The sequence below is a fragment of the Syngnathus acus genome, chromosome 1 (assembly GCF_901709675.1).
Source record: "Syngnathus acus chromosome 1, fSynAcu1.2, whole genome shotgun sequence".
Lineage (NCBI taxonomy): Eukaryota > Metazoa > Chordata > Actinopteri > Syngnathiformes > Syngnathidae > Syngnathus > Syngnathus acus.
Genome location: NC_051087.1, coordinates 3990903 through 4004879, shown reverse-complemented (window position 1 = coordinate 4004879; position 13977 = coordinate 3990903). Strand labels below are relative to the sequence as shown.

Here is a 13977-nt window from a genome sequence, read left to right as displayed (position 1 = left end):
GGCCTTGTAGGTTCCCGCGTCGGCTGGTGCCAGGGACGGGAATTTCAGACCTTCCTCCTTGGTTCCTACTTTATGGATGTTGCTGGGTAACTTGCCGCCCACTTTCTCCCATTCGACTTTAGAACCACTAACTGCGTCTGAGATTCTCAATTTGAGGGCTTTGGTCAGCTCGCCCTGGCACGGCACGTTGCTGCCCGCGGCGCCAAAGCAGTCGGCCACTGCCAGCACAAGAAAAGCAGATGTACATTCTGGTAACACGGGATGGATTGTGAGTGTACATTTAGCAAAATGTTTGGTAATCATTTGGCTAAGGTGCTGTCATGTGCACCTTCTTGTTTTCCTGACTTGCTCTTTTGTGGCTTGCCAGGAGAATCCAAGCCTGCAAATGTGTGCGCGCGTGCGTTGATTGTGCCTACGTCAATATATGGTGCGCAAAAAGCTTTCGCGTGGCGAGCGAGCGGCTTTCCTGCAACATCAAACCTTGGACGGAAAACTTTTCCATTGCGCTGGTGACGCCGCCCGAGAACACTTCTTTCTCGTCGTCGTCGTCCAGGTCCTTGATCGTCAGGGTAGCCTCGTTGACTGGACCGTCGTACTTGGCACCGATCTCAATGTTCGTCACACCCTTCTTCCAGGAGAGTGAGGTGCCAGTTCCGTCTGACAGCCCCAATTTGATGCTGCCACCCGGCTTGCCCTGGCACAGGCCGGCTGGTTCGGAGGTTTTGCCACCCAAGCAGTCCACCACTGCCAGCACAAGAAAAGCAGAATCACTCACTCTGGTCTGTGCGCAAAGTACATTGGAGCAAAGACTGTGGCGCTAAGTGGCCCTTTGAAAAGGACGCCGAGATGTTTTGCTATTTTGGTCAAATTTTGGACATTTTTCTCCAACTTTTCTCCTGAGCATAAGAGAGTTTCCCTGTGTGGAGTGTGTGCGTGTTGTCCCTGTGGGCGTGCCTTTTCCCCCCACATTCCTAAAACATGCGAAGGAAACGGTGCACAAGAAGCTTTCGTGCGGCCAGCGGCTGTCCTGCAACATCTAACCATGGACATTGAAGTCTTCGACTGGTGTGACGCCTTGGGCTTTGTACTCTCCCTTGTCGTCTTCTGCCAGGTTCAGGATCTCCAGATTGATATTCTTGATACCAGTAATCTTGTACTCAGTGTCGTCACTGGTAAGGGAAGGGCCCCCATCCTTATGCCACGTGACATCCGGATCATTGGCAGGAACTGTGCCTGTCACTTTCAATTTGACCGCTCCGCCCTTCTTGCCCCTGCACTGCACAGCTGTGCCGGGAGTTTTGACCTTGCATTCTGGTGTCGTGTCCGCCAGCACTAGAAAAGCAGAAGAGGGCAAAGTATCACCCACTCTGGTCTGGTCTGTGTGCAAAGTACACATTTGAGGAAAGCATGTTAGACGCTATTTGCCATGTTCATTTCTGAATATTCATTTTGCCATTGTCAATTGTTGTCTTTGTTATTTACGTTACACCACTGGATCCAAATTGTAATCCGCCATGCGTAAGGCCAAATTGAATGTGTCTGTCTTGTCTTCTTTTCTATGAGTGGTTTGAAATGTTGTTTCAAACAAAAACAAAGGGAACATATTTCGATGATCTCTACTCCTCCCCACCGAGTTCTGTTTGTAAAAGCAAAATGTGATTCCCTTGCTTTCTGAATGAATTATTTTTTACTCTATACCATGAGTGGTTGTCAATGTTTGTTTTTAACGAAAAACGTCATGTTCTGTGTGAAAATGCAAAATGTGATTATTAGCCTTTTTGTGGCTAGAGTGGTTAGTGGTTTTGTGGTTAGAAATGTTTTGTTTTGAATAGGTTGTCTTTGAAACCAAATTAACTTTTGGATTAAAGGGAGAAAAAAAAACGTGTGCTGTTTGAACGCAAACTGATTCCTTTTTTGTCTATAGTTTTGTGTATAGTGTAGTCTATAGTGTAGACCGTTTGCAATGAGTGGTTTTAAATGTATTCTTTGAAATAGGGGTTCTTTGAAACCAAGGTAACATTTTGATTATCTATATTCAAAAACGCAATGTTCAGTGAGAACATGCAAAATGTGATTCCCTTTATTTGTTTAAAAAAAAAAATCGAATTTATTCTTTAAAGATGATAGCATTTGCAATGAGAAAGTTTCCACGTTTGGAATGTTTTTTTTAAAAAGGCTTTCTTTAAAACCATGTCTTTTAATTGTTTGAAAAAAGGTCCGAATTTATTTCTAACAGTGTATATCGTTTGCAATGATAGTTTCCACGAGTGGTTTGAAATGTTTTTGTTTTTTTAAAATAGGCTTTCTTTGAAATCAAGATAACACATTATAATGATCTATAACGCCATGTTTGGTTGGAAAATTTATAATGTGAATCCCTTTAACTGTTTAAAACAAAAATCGGAATTCTTTAATGGTTTGCAATGAAAGTCTCCATGGGTGGTTTTGAATTATTTTTTTTAAATATAGGCTTTCTTTGAAATCAAGGGAACATGTTATCTAGATTCAAAAACGCCACATTCTGTTTGAAAATGAAAAATGTATTTCAATTTGTTTACAAAAATCCGAATTTATTCTTTATAGTGTATAAGTAAAGTGATGTGGCAGAGAAAAAGCAAGGCGCGCGCGCACACAACAAAAGCGTCGTCTCCTAAGTCCAGTTTTATTCATGCGCCTAAAAGCTTGCGCAAAATGGTTAGCAACATAGTCATTGAATTCAACGGCCTTACCTTGCCCAAATGGCTCGCTGCACACGAGCACCAAGCACAGCAGCTTGGAGAAGTTCATCTTCTTTCGAGGATGACTAGGAAGGGAGGAAGCGTTCGGACCTGCTGGTGCTGGAGTCGCGTGGAGAGATGCGAGCAGGCGAATCCACTGAACTAAACGAGCCGAAAGAACTCAGCGAGCGAGCTTCCTATAAAGCTCTCAATCGCCGTCATCTTCAATGGCGCTTCGAAAGGTTGCACATTTGTTGCTCGTTCATTGGCTGCATTTGGGAACTTTATGACGAGTGCGTGCGTGCGTGATACACGGACGCAAAAGCGGCCGCGTAACCTTACATAACCCCCTTTGTCTTACGCCATACAGCTGCCTGCTAGTCTCCTTTAAGTCTTTACAAAATGTCATAACTGTTGCGGTTCCGAGTCACGACGAGCGGCACGTTTTGTCCTTTCAGAAGTCTTTTCGATTCTTTTCCAACTCCACTGAGCAGATACACAGCCGTCTTCTCGACATTCGAGTGCCCCTTATCCCGGTGGTGCCTTTAGTGGCAGTAGTAGAAATCGTCGCGACCAAAATGACATCCAACCTAATTAATAAATAACTAAAAAAATAAATAAAAAAAAAATCACAATGACGACGATTGTGGACACACACAAAGACCATAAAGGAATGGAACGTCACTGAAATAGCCTTTATGGGTTCACTTGCGTACCATTGGTGGCATGGCTTGTTTTTCTTTCGTGAGATGTGGACATCTTAAGCCCGAAATCGTTTGGGCACGATGGTGTGTAAGCAATGCACAGGCCATCATTCGGAAACAAATCCTGCAGAAAAAATATTGTTCTTCCCACTGATTTTCAAGCATGATTGTTGTTGACTAAGAGCAGGCTAACTAAAATGTGGAGTTGATGGGGGGCTGAGAATGGGGTGCTTGGTGAGGTCATCACTGCAAATGAAGAGGCGTTCACGGCACTCCTTTATTTACGCCACTTCTGGTGCATAATGACGCTCCCTTGTCCATCGTCACAAGGCAAGAGGTTTTCCCTGCATGCTTTGTTGACTTTCAAGTAATTATATCAATGAATGTTTGAATGTTTTTTTTTTTTTCATTAAACGTGCATTCAAAAATACAGTACGTGACAAGAATGTATTTCATTACGGTTGAAGCCAAACAGTAACCATTATACAATACCAAGCGAAAAACAAAAAAGATCATGAAACTGCAACCAATATAGTGGCAGTCGTAGAAATCGTCGCGACCAAAAACACATGCAACCTAATTAAGAAATAACTAAAAAAAAAAAAAAATCATAATGACGACGGTTGTGGACACACACAAAGACCATAAAGGAATGGAACGTCACTGAAATTATTAGCCTCTACCATTGGTGGCATGGCTTGTTTTTCTTTCGTGAGATGTGGACATCTTAAGCCCAAAATCGTTTGGACACGATCGTGTAAGCAATGCACAGGCCATCATTCGGAAACAAATCCTGCAGAAAAAAAAAGATTTTATTGTAACAATATTGGAGTGGGGATTCATTACGATTTTGTTCTCACCACTGATATTCATACCGGATTGTTTTTTTATTGTTTGTGTGTATATATATATTAAAAAAAAATTAAAAAAGTGTATTTTTTTAGTGCCGCTACAAAATGCCATTGCCGGTTACCTAAAAAAAAAAAAAAAAGACTGACTTTTTGAACTCAAACTATTTGAAGCACCTGCGTGAGCCTGGCTTTTCCCACCCCACGCAAGTGTGTACTTAGTGTACGTACTTGCACCGTTTGACAGAACAAAGTGACAAAGCGCAGGCGAACTAAAACGTGGAGTAGATACGTCTGTACACCGCTCAGAGACAGCCATTTCTTACGCAATCCACAAGATGGCGGCATTTCCATAGCAACATAACTTTATGTCAAATTAGGCCCTGGCTGGTGGAATTGATTTTAATGCCACCACATTTTTCTCTCTTTAATCGTGTCCAGTGAATTCTCCCCTGCAAAAGCTAACATTAGATTTACATAAATTAATTTACAGTACATGTGAACTATACTGAAAGCACTATATTCCATATGTAGTTCTAAAATTTGGATTACTTATACTTACTAAGAGAGGCAAATCAAGACGTAATAATCACAATACAGTAATTGCCATATTGCTAAATTAATACCTCTTTGAGAGTGTCGATCAAAACTAAGCATTTCTATCTGTCTACAAGTAAATTTCTAATTAGTTTGTGGGTGTGCCTAATAAGAGGGTAACAAAATACAGGCCTTGGATGAAGCCTCTAGTCCTAATATAGTAGAGCACGGTATTATAGTTGATTAAATAAAAGTAATCACGTATTCTACTTCATTGTGTTGGACACCTTCACATATAGCTAAATTTATCCCTTTTCAAATTAGCGGCACTTCCTATCTCATGGTGTACACTTTTGCCTGTCCCCATCTCTTTTCATGTTTTTCTAATTTATTGTGTACACTTTTCTATGTGTACACCTCAAGGCCCATTAGGCCCTGAAGCGCTCCCATCTTCCTTATGCTGTATTTGCTATTTTCCTACTTGAAAACCCAGATGAGCAAGATGAAGCTGTTTTTTTTTTTTTTTTTTAATGAAACCAGTTTGCTAAATGCTTCACACTGGAATGTATATTTAAAAAATGCGATTATATAATTATTTATAATTGTCTAACCTGAAAACTATCGGTTCAAATTGACATTTAACCCTAAAAAAAATACCTTTAATCATATAATATTTCAAAAATTTATTAAAGATAATGCAATTATATACTTTTGTTTTTTTGTTCATCTTTAGCTTTCGTTGTTGAACGGAAGAAATTATTGCTTCCTTATGTCCGTTTCAACTGAAAAAAAAAGGTTCCTCCGCCTATAAAGGAGATCTACATAATAATCGAAAATGTCTGGCCGCTCAACTGGAATTGGTGAGTTGTAACGTTCACATGGGGTTGAAAAAAAATTCCATTTAAGGCGTGTTGCCATGATGCCATGATCAGATTTTCTGTAAATTTCCCAAAAAGCTTGTTTGCTCACTCTCCTAAATGACACAATATGTCAAAACTTCCTCTGACTCATCGATGCAACACACTCAAACGTGTGCTTTCACACACAGCACACAATTTAAAAATAGTGCTTAGTAAAGTCACCATCATATTTTCAGTTGATTCATAAGAATAAAATATGCTAAGCCAAAGAAAGAAACATGTAAATTGCAGGCGTGCTCAAATATTTGGGCTCAATTTCAAATCAGCTCCTCTAACGACCTTTTTTTTCTCTCTCTCTCTCTCTCTGTCTGCTTCTGTGTGTGTTGTTGTTGTTTTTTGGGGGTTTTTTACAAACCAAATAAATTCTTCAAAAAATGCTAATAAACATTTAATTTATGTTGTCCACAAAAAGCTGGAGTGAAATGAAAGTTAAAAAAAAAAACCCGGAAACATCCACAATATGAAACGAATATCGAGACAAAAGAATCGGCCCTTTATGCGATAACGTAAATCCTCTCCTCGTTGTTGTATTCTTGGAATCTTATCACGAGAAACTGTCGTCAAGTTTAGCAGAAAGTCATAACGAAACTCATGCGTGACGATGCCACCGTCAGTTTCTACATGACAGCAATAATGCACCTTTAATTGTGCAGTATTGTCGTATAAGAGATATCATTGGATTCAAAGTGCAAAATACAGTTCCCTCGATCATCCATTCAAACTGACAACATATCCCACGCAAAATTCATATTTATAGCTGATGACAGAACACAAATGGTTTGATGAAACATTGGACGGTAAAGAGCTCACATTTTGACAGCGTTGTCAAAACAGAAGTCCTTGTACCGCAAAAAAACAAATGTGTCTGCATGTATTTTGAAAGCTGCCTGTCAAAATTACAGTCACACGTCTCAACAAGTGACGTCATCTGGAAAGCGCAACTGAACTTCCCTACAATTTCCAAATGCCGAGCAGAAGGTGAATCATCCAATGCTGAGAAGGCGTCACATCGTACCACGTTGCCGTTTTACACCAAGTGTCAGGTGGACCAACGTCCATTTTCCAAAACTCGTTTGACAAACCATTCCTATTCTTCGGCTTTCGACTGACTTTGTTTTAGTTCTACGACTGTATTTTAACATTAATACTGTATTTGAGGTTTAATTGACTGTTTTTGTTGTCTTTGTTGTTGTCTCATTATTATATTTGTTACAGATCCAGCTGTTGTGTACGCTATAAAAATAAAGTTGTATCGTATTGTACAACAAAAACAAAATGGTGTCACATTAACTTTACAGTTAATATTGTTTTATATAGACAGCTTGAGCTGAATTAACATTACATCGTTCCCTTAATGGGGAAATGTTGAAACGAAAACCACTTGTAAGTCAACCAGTGTCACGTGGACGATTCTTTGATTCATATATAACCATATGATGACTGTTTTACTCTGTTTTATATCCAAGGCATATGATAAAACAATAAACTGTCACTCTAGGTACTTGCTATAAAACGTTTACGATCATTATGGTGCCCATGGAGTCATAACGGCTGACATCAGGTCAAAAGGCAACATATCACAAAGAGGGATGATCAAACAAATGTTGAAAGGCACAACATGCAAAATGGAAAGATTCCAGCAAGATGTTGCTGTTGTAAATTAATTCACTGCGAGTTGGAATGGATCTTTGACGTCTATAGCTGTCAATGGTAGTGAATGAGTTAAAAAAAAAAAAAAACATATATATATGAAGGAGGGCATCCCAAGTGAGCATGTGTAACGATTTTGTGGCGAGATCTTTGCTAAAAAGGAAATTTAGGCATAAGCAGACACACAAAAAAGCTGACCACGTGTCTGTGATCTATTTCCTCATTGCCGTCTTGTTGGACTTCATGGACACACTTTTTAATGTGTGAATTCAAAGCCTCAAACTTGTGGCAGCCTCATCTTTGTTTATGTAACGCCACGGCGGGGTGTAACATACAAAACACAGGACAATGCAACCATATGTTTGTGTTTCCTCAGAAAATGAAGACATATTGCGGCAGAGAAAAGCTGCGTGAAAAGAGAACAATAAAAAAATTCTCCCTATTTACAAATGTTCCTGCCTGTATATTTTTAGGGGATCGGTCCTCAAAACCTTTCCACAAAGTACCACAAAAAAAAACAGAGCCGTATCATGCAAAATTGACTTTTGTTATCCGTGTGAAAATTAAAAGTTATGCAATGACTCAACTCATGTGCCACTTTAGTCAAACATTGTCTTTAGTAATCCGGTGCCAAAATCAACTCTCTGCAGTTTCCTGTATTTTTCACTTCTTCATTTATACTCAGCTTGTCCTGAGACAAAGTGACCCACTTCAAGTTCCGCCCACTCTGCGAAACAGCCTGAACAAATGTTAGCGCATAAAGCTAACGCGTGTTGTTTTGCAGGATTTTTGGAAAGGAACCCGCACATCTTTGCCAGTTAGTTGGGGGACCCCGAGTGCATGCAAGGAATGCTGCTCATTTAAATACAGACAGCACACGACTTTATGAAATTTTGATGGATGGCAGGGATGGGTGTTGACAAAGAAAAGCAATTTTGGAAGAAAAATAAAAGGGGCTCTCCAAGTGTAACAAGAACAGAAAATTGATGGTCAGGATGTGTTTTTTTTATTTTTTTTTATGAGACTTTCTTTTTTTTAGACAGCTGTACTTTGCGGCTGTGGAAACGTTTACAGGAACCATGCTCTATTATTAAGCATGCAACCTGGATCGGCCATCTACCTGCACAGCATGCAAAGAAAACAACACGTGAATAATGTACACGACTTATTACATACTTGACTCTGGCATGTTTTTTATCATTACTCCTTCCTCTTGTTTTTCTTCCTGCTCCCTTCTCTACCTTCCCCCATGGCTGTGCATAGAAGGGCCATGGGTTCAAAGATGCAGAATTTAGGTCGACCATCAGTGCTGAGTTACCGATTAGAAACAGCTGTGTGTTCCTGAGCCGCTCTGTTGAGGCCAGCATCCATCTGCGGGCAAAAACGGAGCAACTTCACCCACGCTCGTGCATTGAATCGATCGAAGACGGGGGTGAGTGTTACCACTTGGGTTCTATGTGCAAACAAATCCCATGAGTCATGCTCAGCACTCCCGCTCTAATGAAATCGTGTGGTGTGTCATCGAGCGCCGTATGGTGACAGGTGAATGAACTCTCTTCCCAACACGCACCAGTTTGGCATATATAAGTAGTAAATTCAAAAAAGAGAATGCATGTTGAATAGAACATAACCTCCGCTATCTTAATGCTAGCATGAAACAAGAAATGCCGTAGACTGACAGGCTATGTGGCAATGTCGTTCCACAAAACGCAACAAATATGGCGCAGCAGCACACGTAGATGATAATATCCTACTCATAGGTATATATATTCTTTATCCTCTGCAAGGAACAACTACTATTACCGTTGTAGGAAGACTGAAGGAAAAAGTTGACAAAAACTGTTCATTTTAATTCGATTTAATCAGCATCTTTTGTGAGTATTACACGTTTTATATTCAGAACTGATTCAGAACTGAGACATTGTTTCTTATTTTTCACTGCAAAAATATTTCTCACATGGCCCCCTTCCTGCTGCGGCGGACAATGGCTGTTGTGGACCAGTGAGTGTTTGAAGTAAAGTCCTGAAGGTGACACTGATTCTAACATGTCTGGATTACCCCTTGCTGGCAGCACTGCTTATTATAAACACACCCATGAGTGTATGAATGCACATACGCACACACATGAACATAACACCCGGGGGTAATTACCTGATGTGGGCCCAGGGGACGCCACTTGTCTGGGGCCTTTATTTTTCCAAATTATTTGGGTATAAATCATCTCCTTGTCGTTTTATCCGCTAGCTTTTCTCGACTGATTTTGTCATGTGCTATGATGCTAACTATAGACCCTTGCTAGTTTTATTTTAAAAAAAATGTTATTACCAAGTTTACACCAACACAAGCGTGTTTTAAAAAGAATAGCATTAAAAATGAAAAGTAAAAATGAATTCAAAATATTATATAGCATGGAACGAATAGGTTGATTTTTTTTTTTTTTATTAATTCCTGTATCCAGATATATCAAATGGGTTAGACTACTGCCAGATGGCTAATCCAGCTAACTGTATCTGACCCAGTATTTAATGTTTAACTAATTGCCGTGAAGGCTTTATGCGTACTATTATAAACTTTTTAAAACAAAAAAATCTCTTGTAAAGTATTTCAAACCATGTGGAGGGCTGAAGTTTTGAGTTTTCCTCTGGCTCTAAAGGGTTAAGAACAGCACACACTGTATAGTACTGACACACAGACCCCCTTTTCTGATGCCAGGAGACAAAAAGTTCTGGAGTGCAAGTGAAGTCGTGGAATAGTACAGCAGGAAGGGAGTGGCGTGGCGACTCTTTGCACACCCTCAGACCCTTTGACAGCCCTCCCTCCACTGCCAGCTCAGCACCGGATATGAGCCAAACCCTGAACCCTGCAGCTGTGGGTCTGAAATGCCAGATGGGCAAAATAATGTGCACAGACACCCAAACACACGTGTCAGGTTTTTTTTCTCATAAATAACAAGTATGCGTGACAGGCTGCAAAGTGCACCAGCAAAAGCTTGCAGGCAATCACGACGGGAAAACATGTCATATTGTATGTAGTGTCTCAAGAGACGGGAGTAATTACGGCGCCCTCACACGCGATGTCCCCTGCCACGCCCTTTGGTGCAAAACTGTTGAAAAGACAGACTTTTCCCTAACATACAACTCACAATTAACCCGACTCATGAATTTTTTTGAATGTACAGACTTGCAATTTACTTGGAAAAGATGAGTGAATGATGTATTTTTAAGCACATTTCATGTGGGTTTCAACTTGTGTGTGTGCAGTTTGCCGTTTATTTTCTTACATTTGATTGAAGGCAGAACCACAGGGCGGTTTGCTAGAAATGCTTTTTCCTGTTCATAAATCAACTAAATGGCTGATAATGATGTCAATCAGGGATTTACAAAAGGGAGGGGGGGAGGGCGCACCCTTGGGTCAGATTTCTCATGGATTAAAAAATGAATTGTGAGGCATTGAGACATTCACATTATTTTTTTATATTTTTTTCCCACAAATTTCAATAATTTGATGATTTGATATTTTTATTTTTGAACTCAAAAACCAACAGGGTATTTAAAAAAAGAATACTCAATATGGCGGCCTATTGGTGGGGAATTTTCATTAATTAAAAAATGAATTGTGAAGCATTTAGACATTCACATTATTTTTTGTATTTTTTTCCCCACAAATTTAAATAATTTGATGATGTGATATTTTTATTTTTGAACTCAAAAACCAACAGGGTATTTCAAAAAAAGAATACCCAAAATATGGCGGCCTATTGGTGGGGAATTTTCATCTTAAAGAAAAAACATAAGAAAATTTCAAAAATATCTTTCAGTGCTAATTGGATTGAATTGCATCACAAAGAATATAAAATGAGAGCAGGGATGTCGCATCTATTTAAAGTGTAGATTCACATCCACGGGTGGGTGGTCCTGCACCATCCATCTCCGCTTCCCACCCACAAATGAGGACAGGCTTGTTTTGCATATTTATAGGAAGAATGTTTGTTGTTTGAGACCCGCTGTTTGAGTGTATGAAATAGCTCAAGTTCGCCAGTTGCCACAGTGACGGATATGCTTGTTTTATTTGAGCCTTTTCAACCTCATGTCGCCGCACGACCCTGCCCCCCAAAGTTTGTCTTTTATTTAGTGTGAGTAATGTGCACCATGATGGGGTATATTTACATGCAAGTTTGAAATATATCCCTTTTGTTCCAGTTCATATAGATTGACATTATTCTCCACAGCATTACTTTTTGGGCGTGTCCACACTTGACAGGTGTGGTTCAGTTAAAACCGGTGCAATCACTTTATCGTCAACATGGTAAAGGCATCGGAAGAGGCTGTGATAAGCAGCCTTTTCTTTTTACGTACAACCTTGTCAGATGATTACTTGCCATCGATTAGCACAATGTACAGTAATGTTAGAAACTACACACCCCGATCCCGAAATCCTGGCAGTCACTTTTTTTAAATGCCATGCCCTGACTTTAATTCTACTTCTGTGTTGAATTGGAGGACCGGTTTATTTGGAGTCAGTGCACTTGAAATGAGAAGGCTACACGGAACAAACACAAGTGCCAAATAATAGTAGGAAGGGAAGTTACAAATATTTATAAATAATTCAAAATTGCTTCCAAGATTTTTAAATAGCAAACGTATGCAACCAAATGTTTACTGAGCAATGGTGTTCCATTCCAAGGCAAATAATAAAAAATGCATATATTTTTTTGGGAATTTAGAACACACCCTAAACCATTGTAAAGTCATTATTAGAGTAAATAATTGCATTCATTTCATTAATATTGATAAGTGATCAATGCAGTACATCCCTTTGTGTGTGGGTGTACATTGTTGTATTTGTCACTTCGGACAAAAGTTGACTGATTCAGCCTGTGGGAACATTTCCAGACAGTTTCATCGCTGGTGTTTCTTTAGTATACATGACGGTGTATGACACACAGGCCTCTCAAGAAAATGCTACGAACGGTTCAATGACTAATCGCCAATTGTTGCAGACTGAGCGGAGGATTGCGTCACATTAACGTTGAAACAAACGTTGGGACTTAGTCATGATGTAAAGCTGGAAACTACACTAGCTATACCAGTTAATGTGACCAGAGAAAGACAGTTCATGCTAACATGCTAGCATGCTATTATGTAGCCTTGTTTATTCATTATTGCAGAGCTGCCGTGCCCTGGACAAGAAGCACTACAAGGTTCGAGCCACTGTGATCAGAGTGTATTCAGATGATGAAGTCTATAAATAGAAATGTTACAGCGGGAGGGATAAAGGTTTTTCCAATCTCAAGCGATGTAAAAGATTGCTTGGATTTCAGCATTCTTTTCAGATTACTATTGCATTGGAACCTTTTTGATTGCATAATTTTGTTGTTGTTGCAAATTTGTAGTTAAAAAACAATCAACCATTATTAAAATAAAAAAAAGTCTATTGCCATTATGCAGATCTGAGATTTTAAATTCAATATATGTATATTTATCATCAATATATGGAGTAAAGAAATGGGAGCTTACAAAAAATGGAATAAATATGCCTCTAAAGTAACACAACATTTTAACCATCCAGCATTACCAACAACAAATGAAAATTCACAATAGGCCTCCAGTTTTTGATTTCATTTGTGTTTGACTGTCCTTGACTACACTTTCCACTTTTCCAGCAATATGTACTGTAAATCAGCATCAGCACTTACGGACCACAAAAACACACTTGGCAGTGTGTCATCGCCTCATTTCCGCATATGCAGCACAGCTTTGAGAGAAGAAATAGTGTTTTACCAAAAAAAGAGGAGTGCTTGGCAAAAAAAAAAAAACGTTAACTCAAACAAGATGGGGACTGCTTGCTTACATAAACAATCCGTGCGAGGTCAACGTCGACAAGGCTCGATTACGCTGAGGTCAGGCAAGAGCAAGACCAGGGAGTACCCGCGCCTCGCGTGACGTTGTAAACCTGTGGCCTCCCGCAATCTTAGATCAGCAAGTATGTTACAGAGTTCAACGACACACTGTGCGTACGTCACTGCATCTGTGCGCCTTTGATAAGAGCGCGTTGCATATCTTGGCTAAAATTATTTCTGGAATAGTGTTTGAAATGCGGGCCAAACAAATTATCAGGTTTGACAACTTTAAAGTGCAATGAGTTTGGCATATATGCATATATGTGCTGTTGCTGTGAGGCGCAGTTAAAACTCAGCACACACAGAATCAGGCATAATGTGTCGGGGATCAGATCGGCATCTGCCTTTTCAAAACAAAACAAAAAAACTTGGTTGATGTGAAGTTGCTAGCCGTACATTTTAACAAGGGAAATCCATTGTCTATAATGCTGCTTGCCTTCACAAAGATGAGGCAAAGCTTTAAGTCACATTTCTATAGTACTAGTAATCTCCTTTAGTAGTAACATTATCATGAATGCAGCAACCTTATATGGTTATGCTGAAGGCAGGCATTGCATAGTTGCATAACATGACCTACTTCTGAAGTTCTGTGCATTGGCTGGCGACCAATTCAGGGTGTACCCCGCCTACTGCCCGAAGACAGCTGGGATAGGCTCCAGCACGCCTGCGACCCTAGAATGATGGACAGACAGATGGATGGAC

The 13977-nt window shown here is 39.8% G+C and overlaps 1 protein-coding gene across 1 annotated transcript in view; it reads left to right on the top strand.

The window, feature by feature from the left end:
• The window catches only part of LOC119121608, a 408423-nt gene that overhangs the window by 177922 nt on the left and 216524 nt on the right, over positions 1–13977 (top strand). The window lies entirely within an intron of this gene.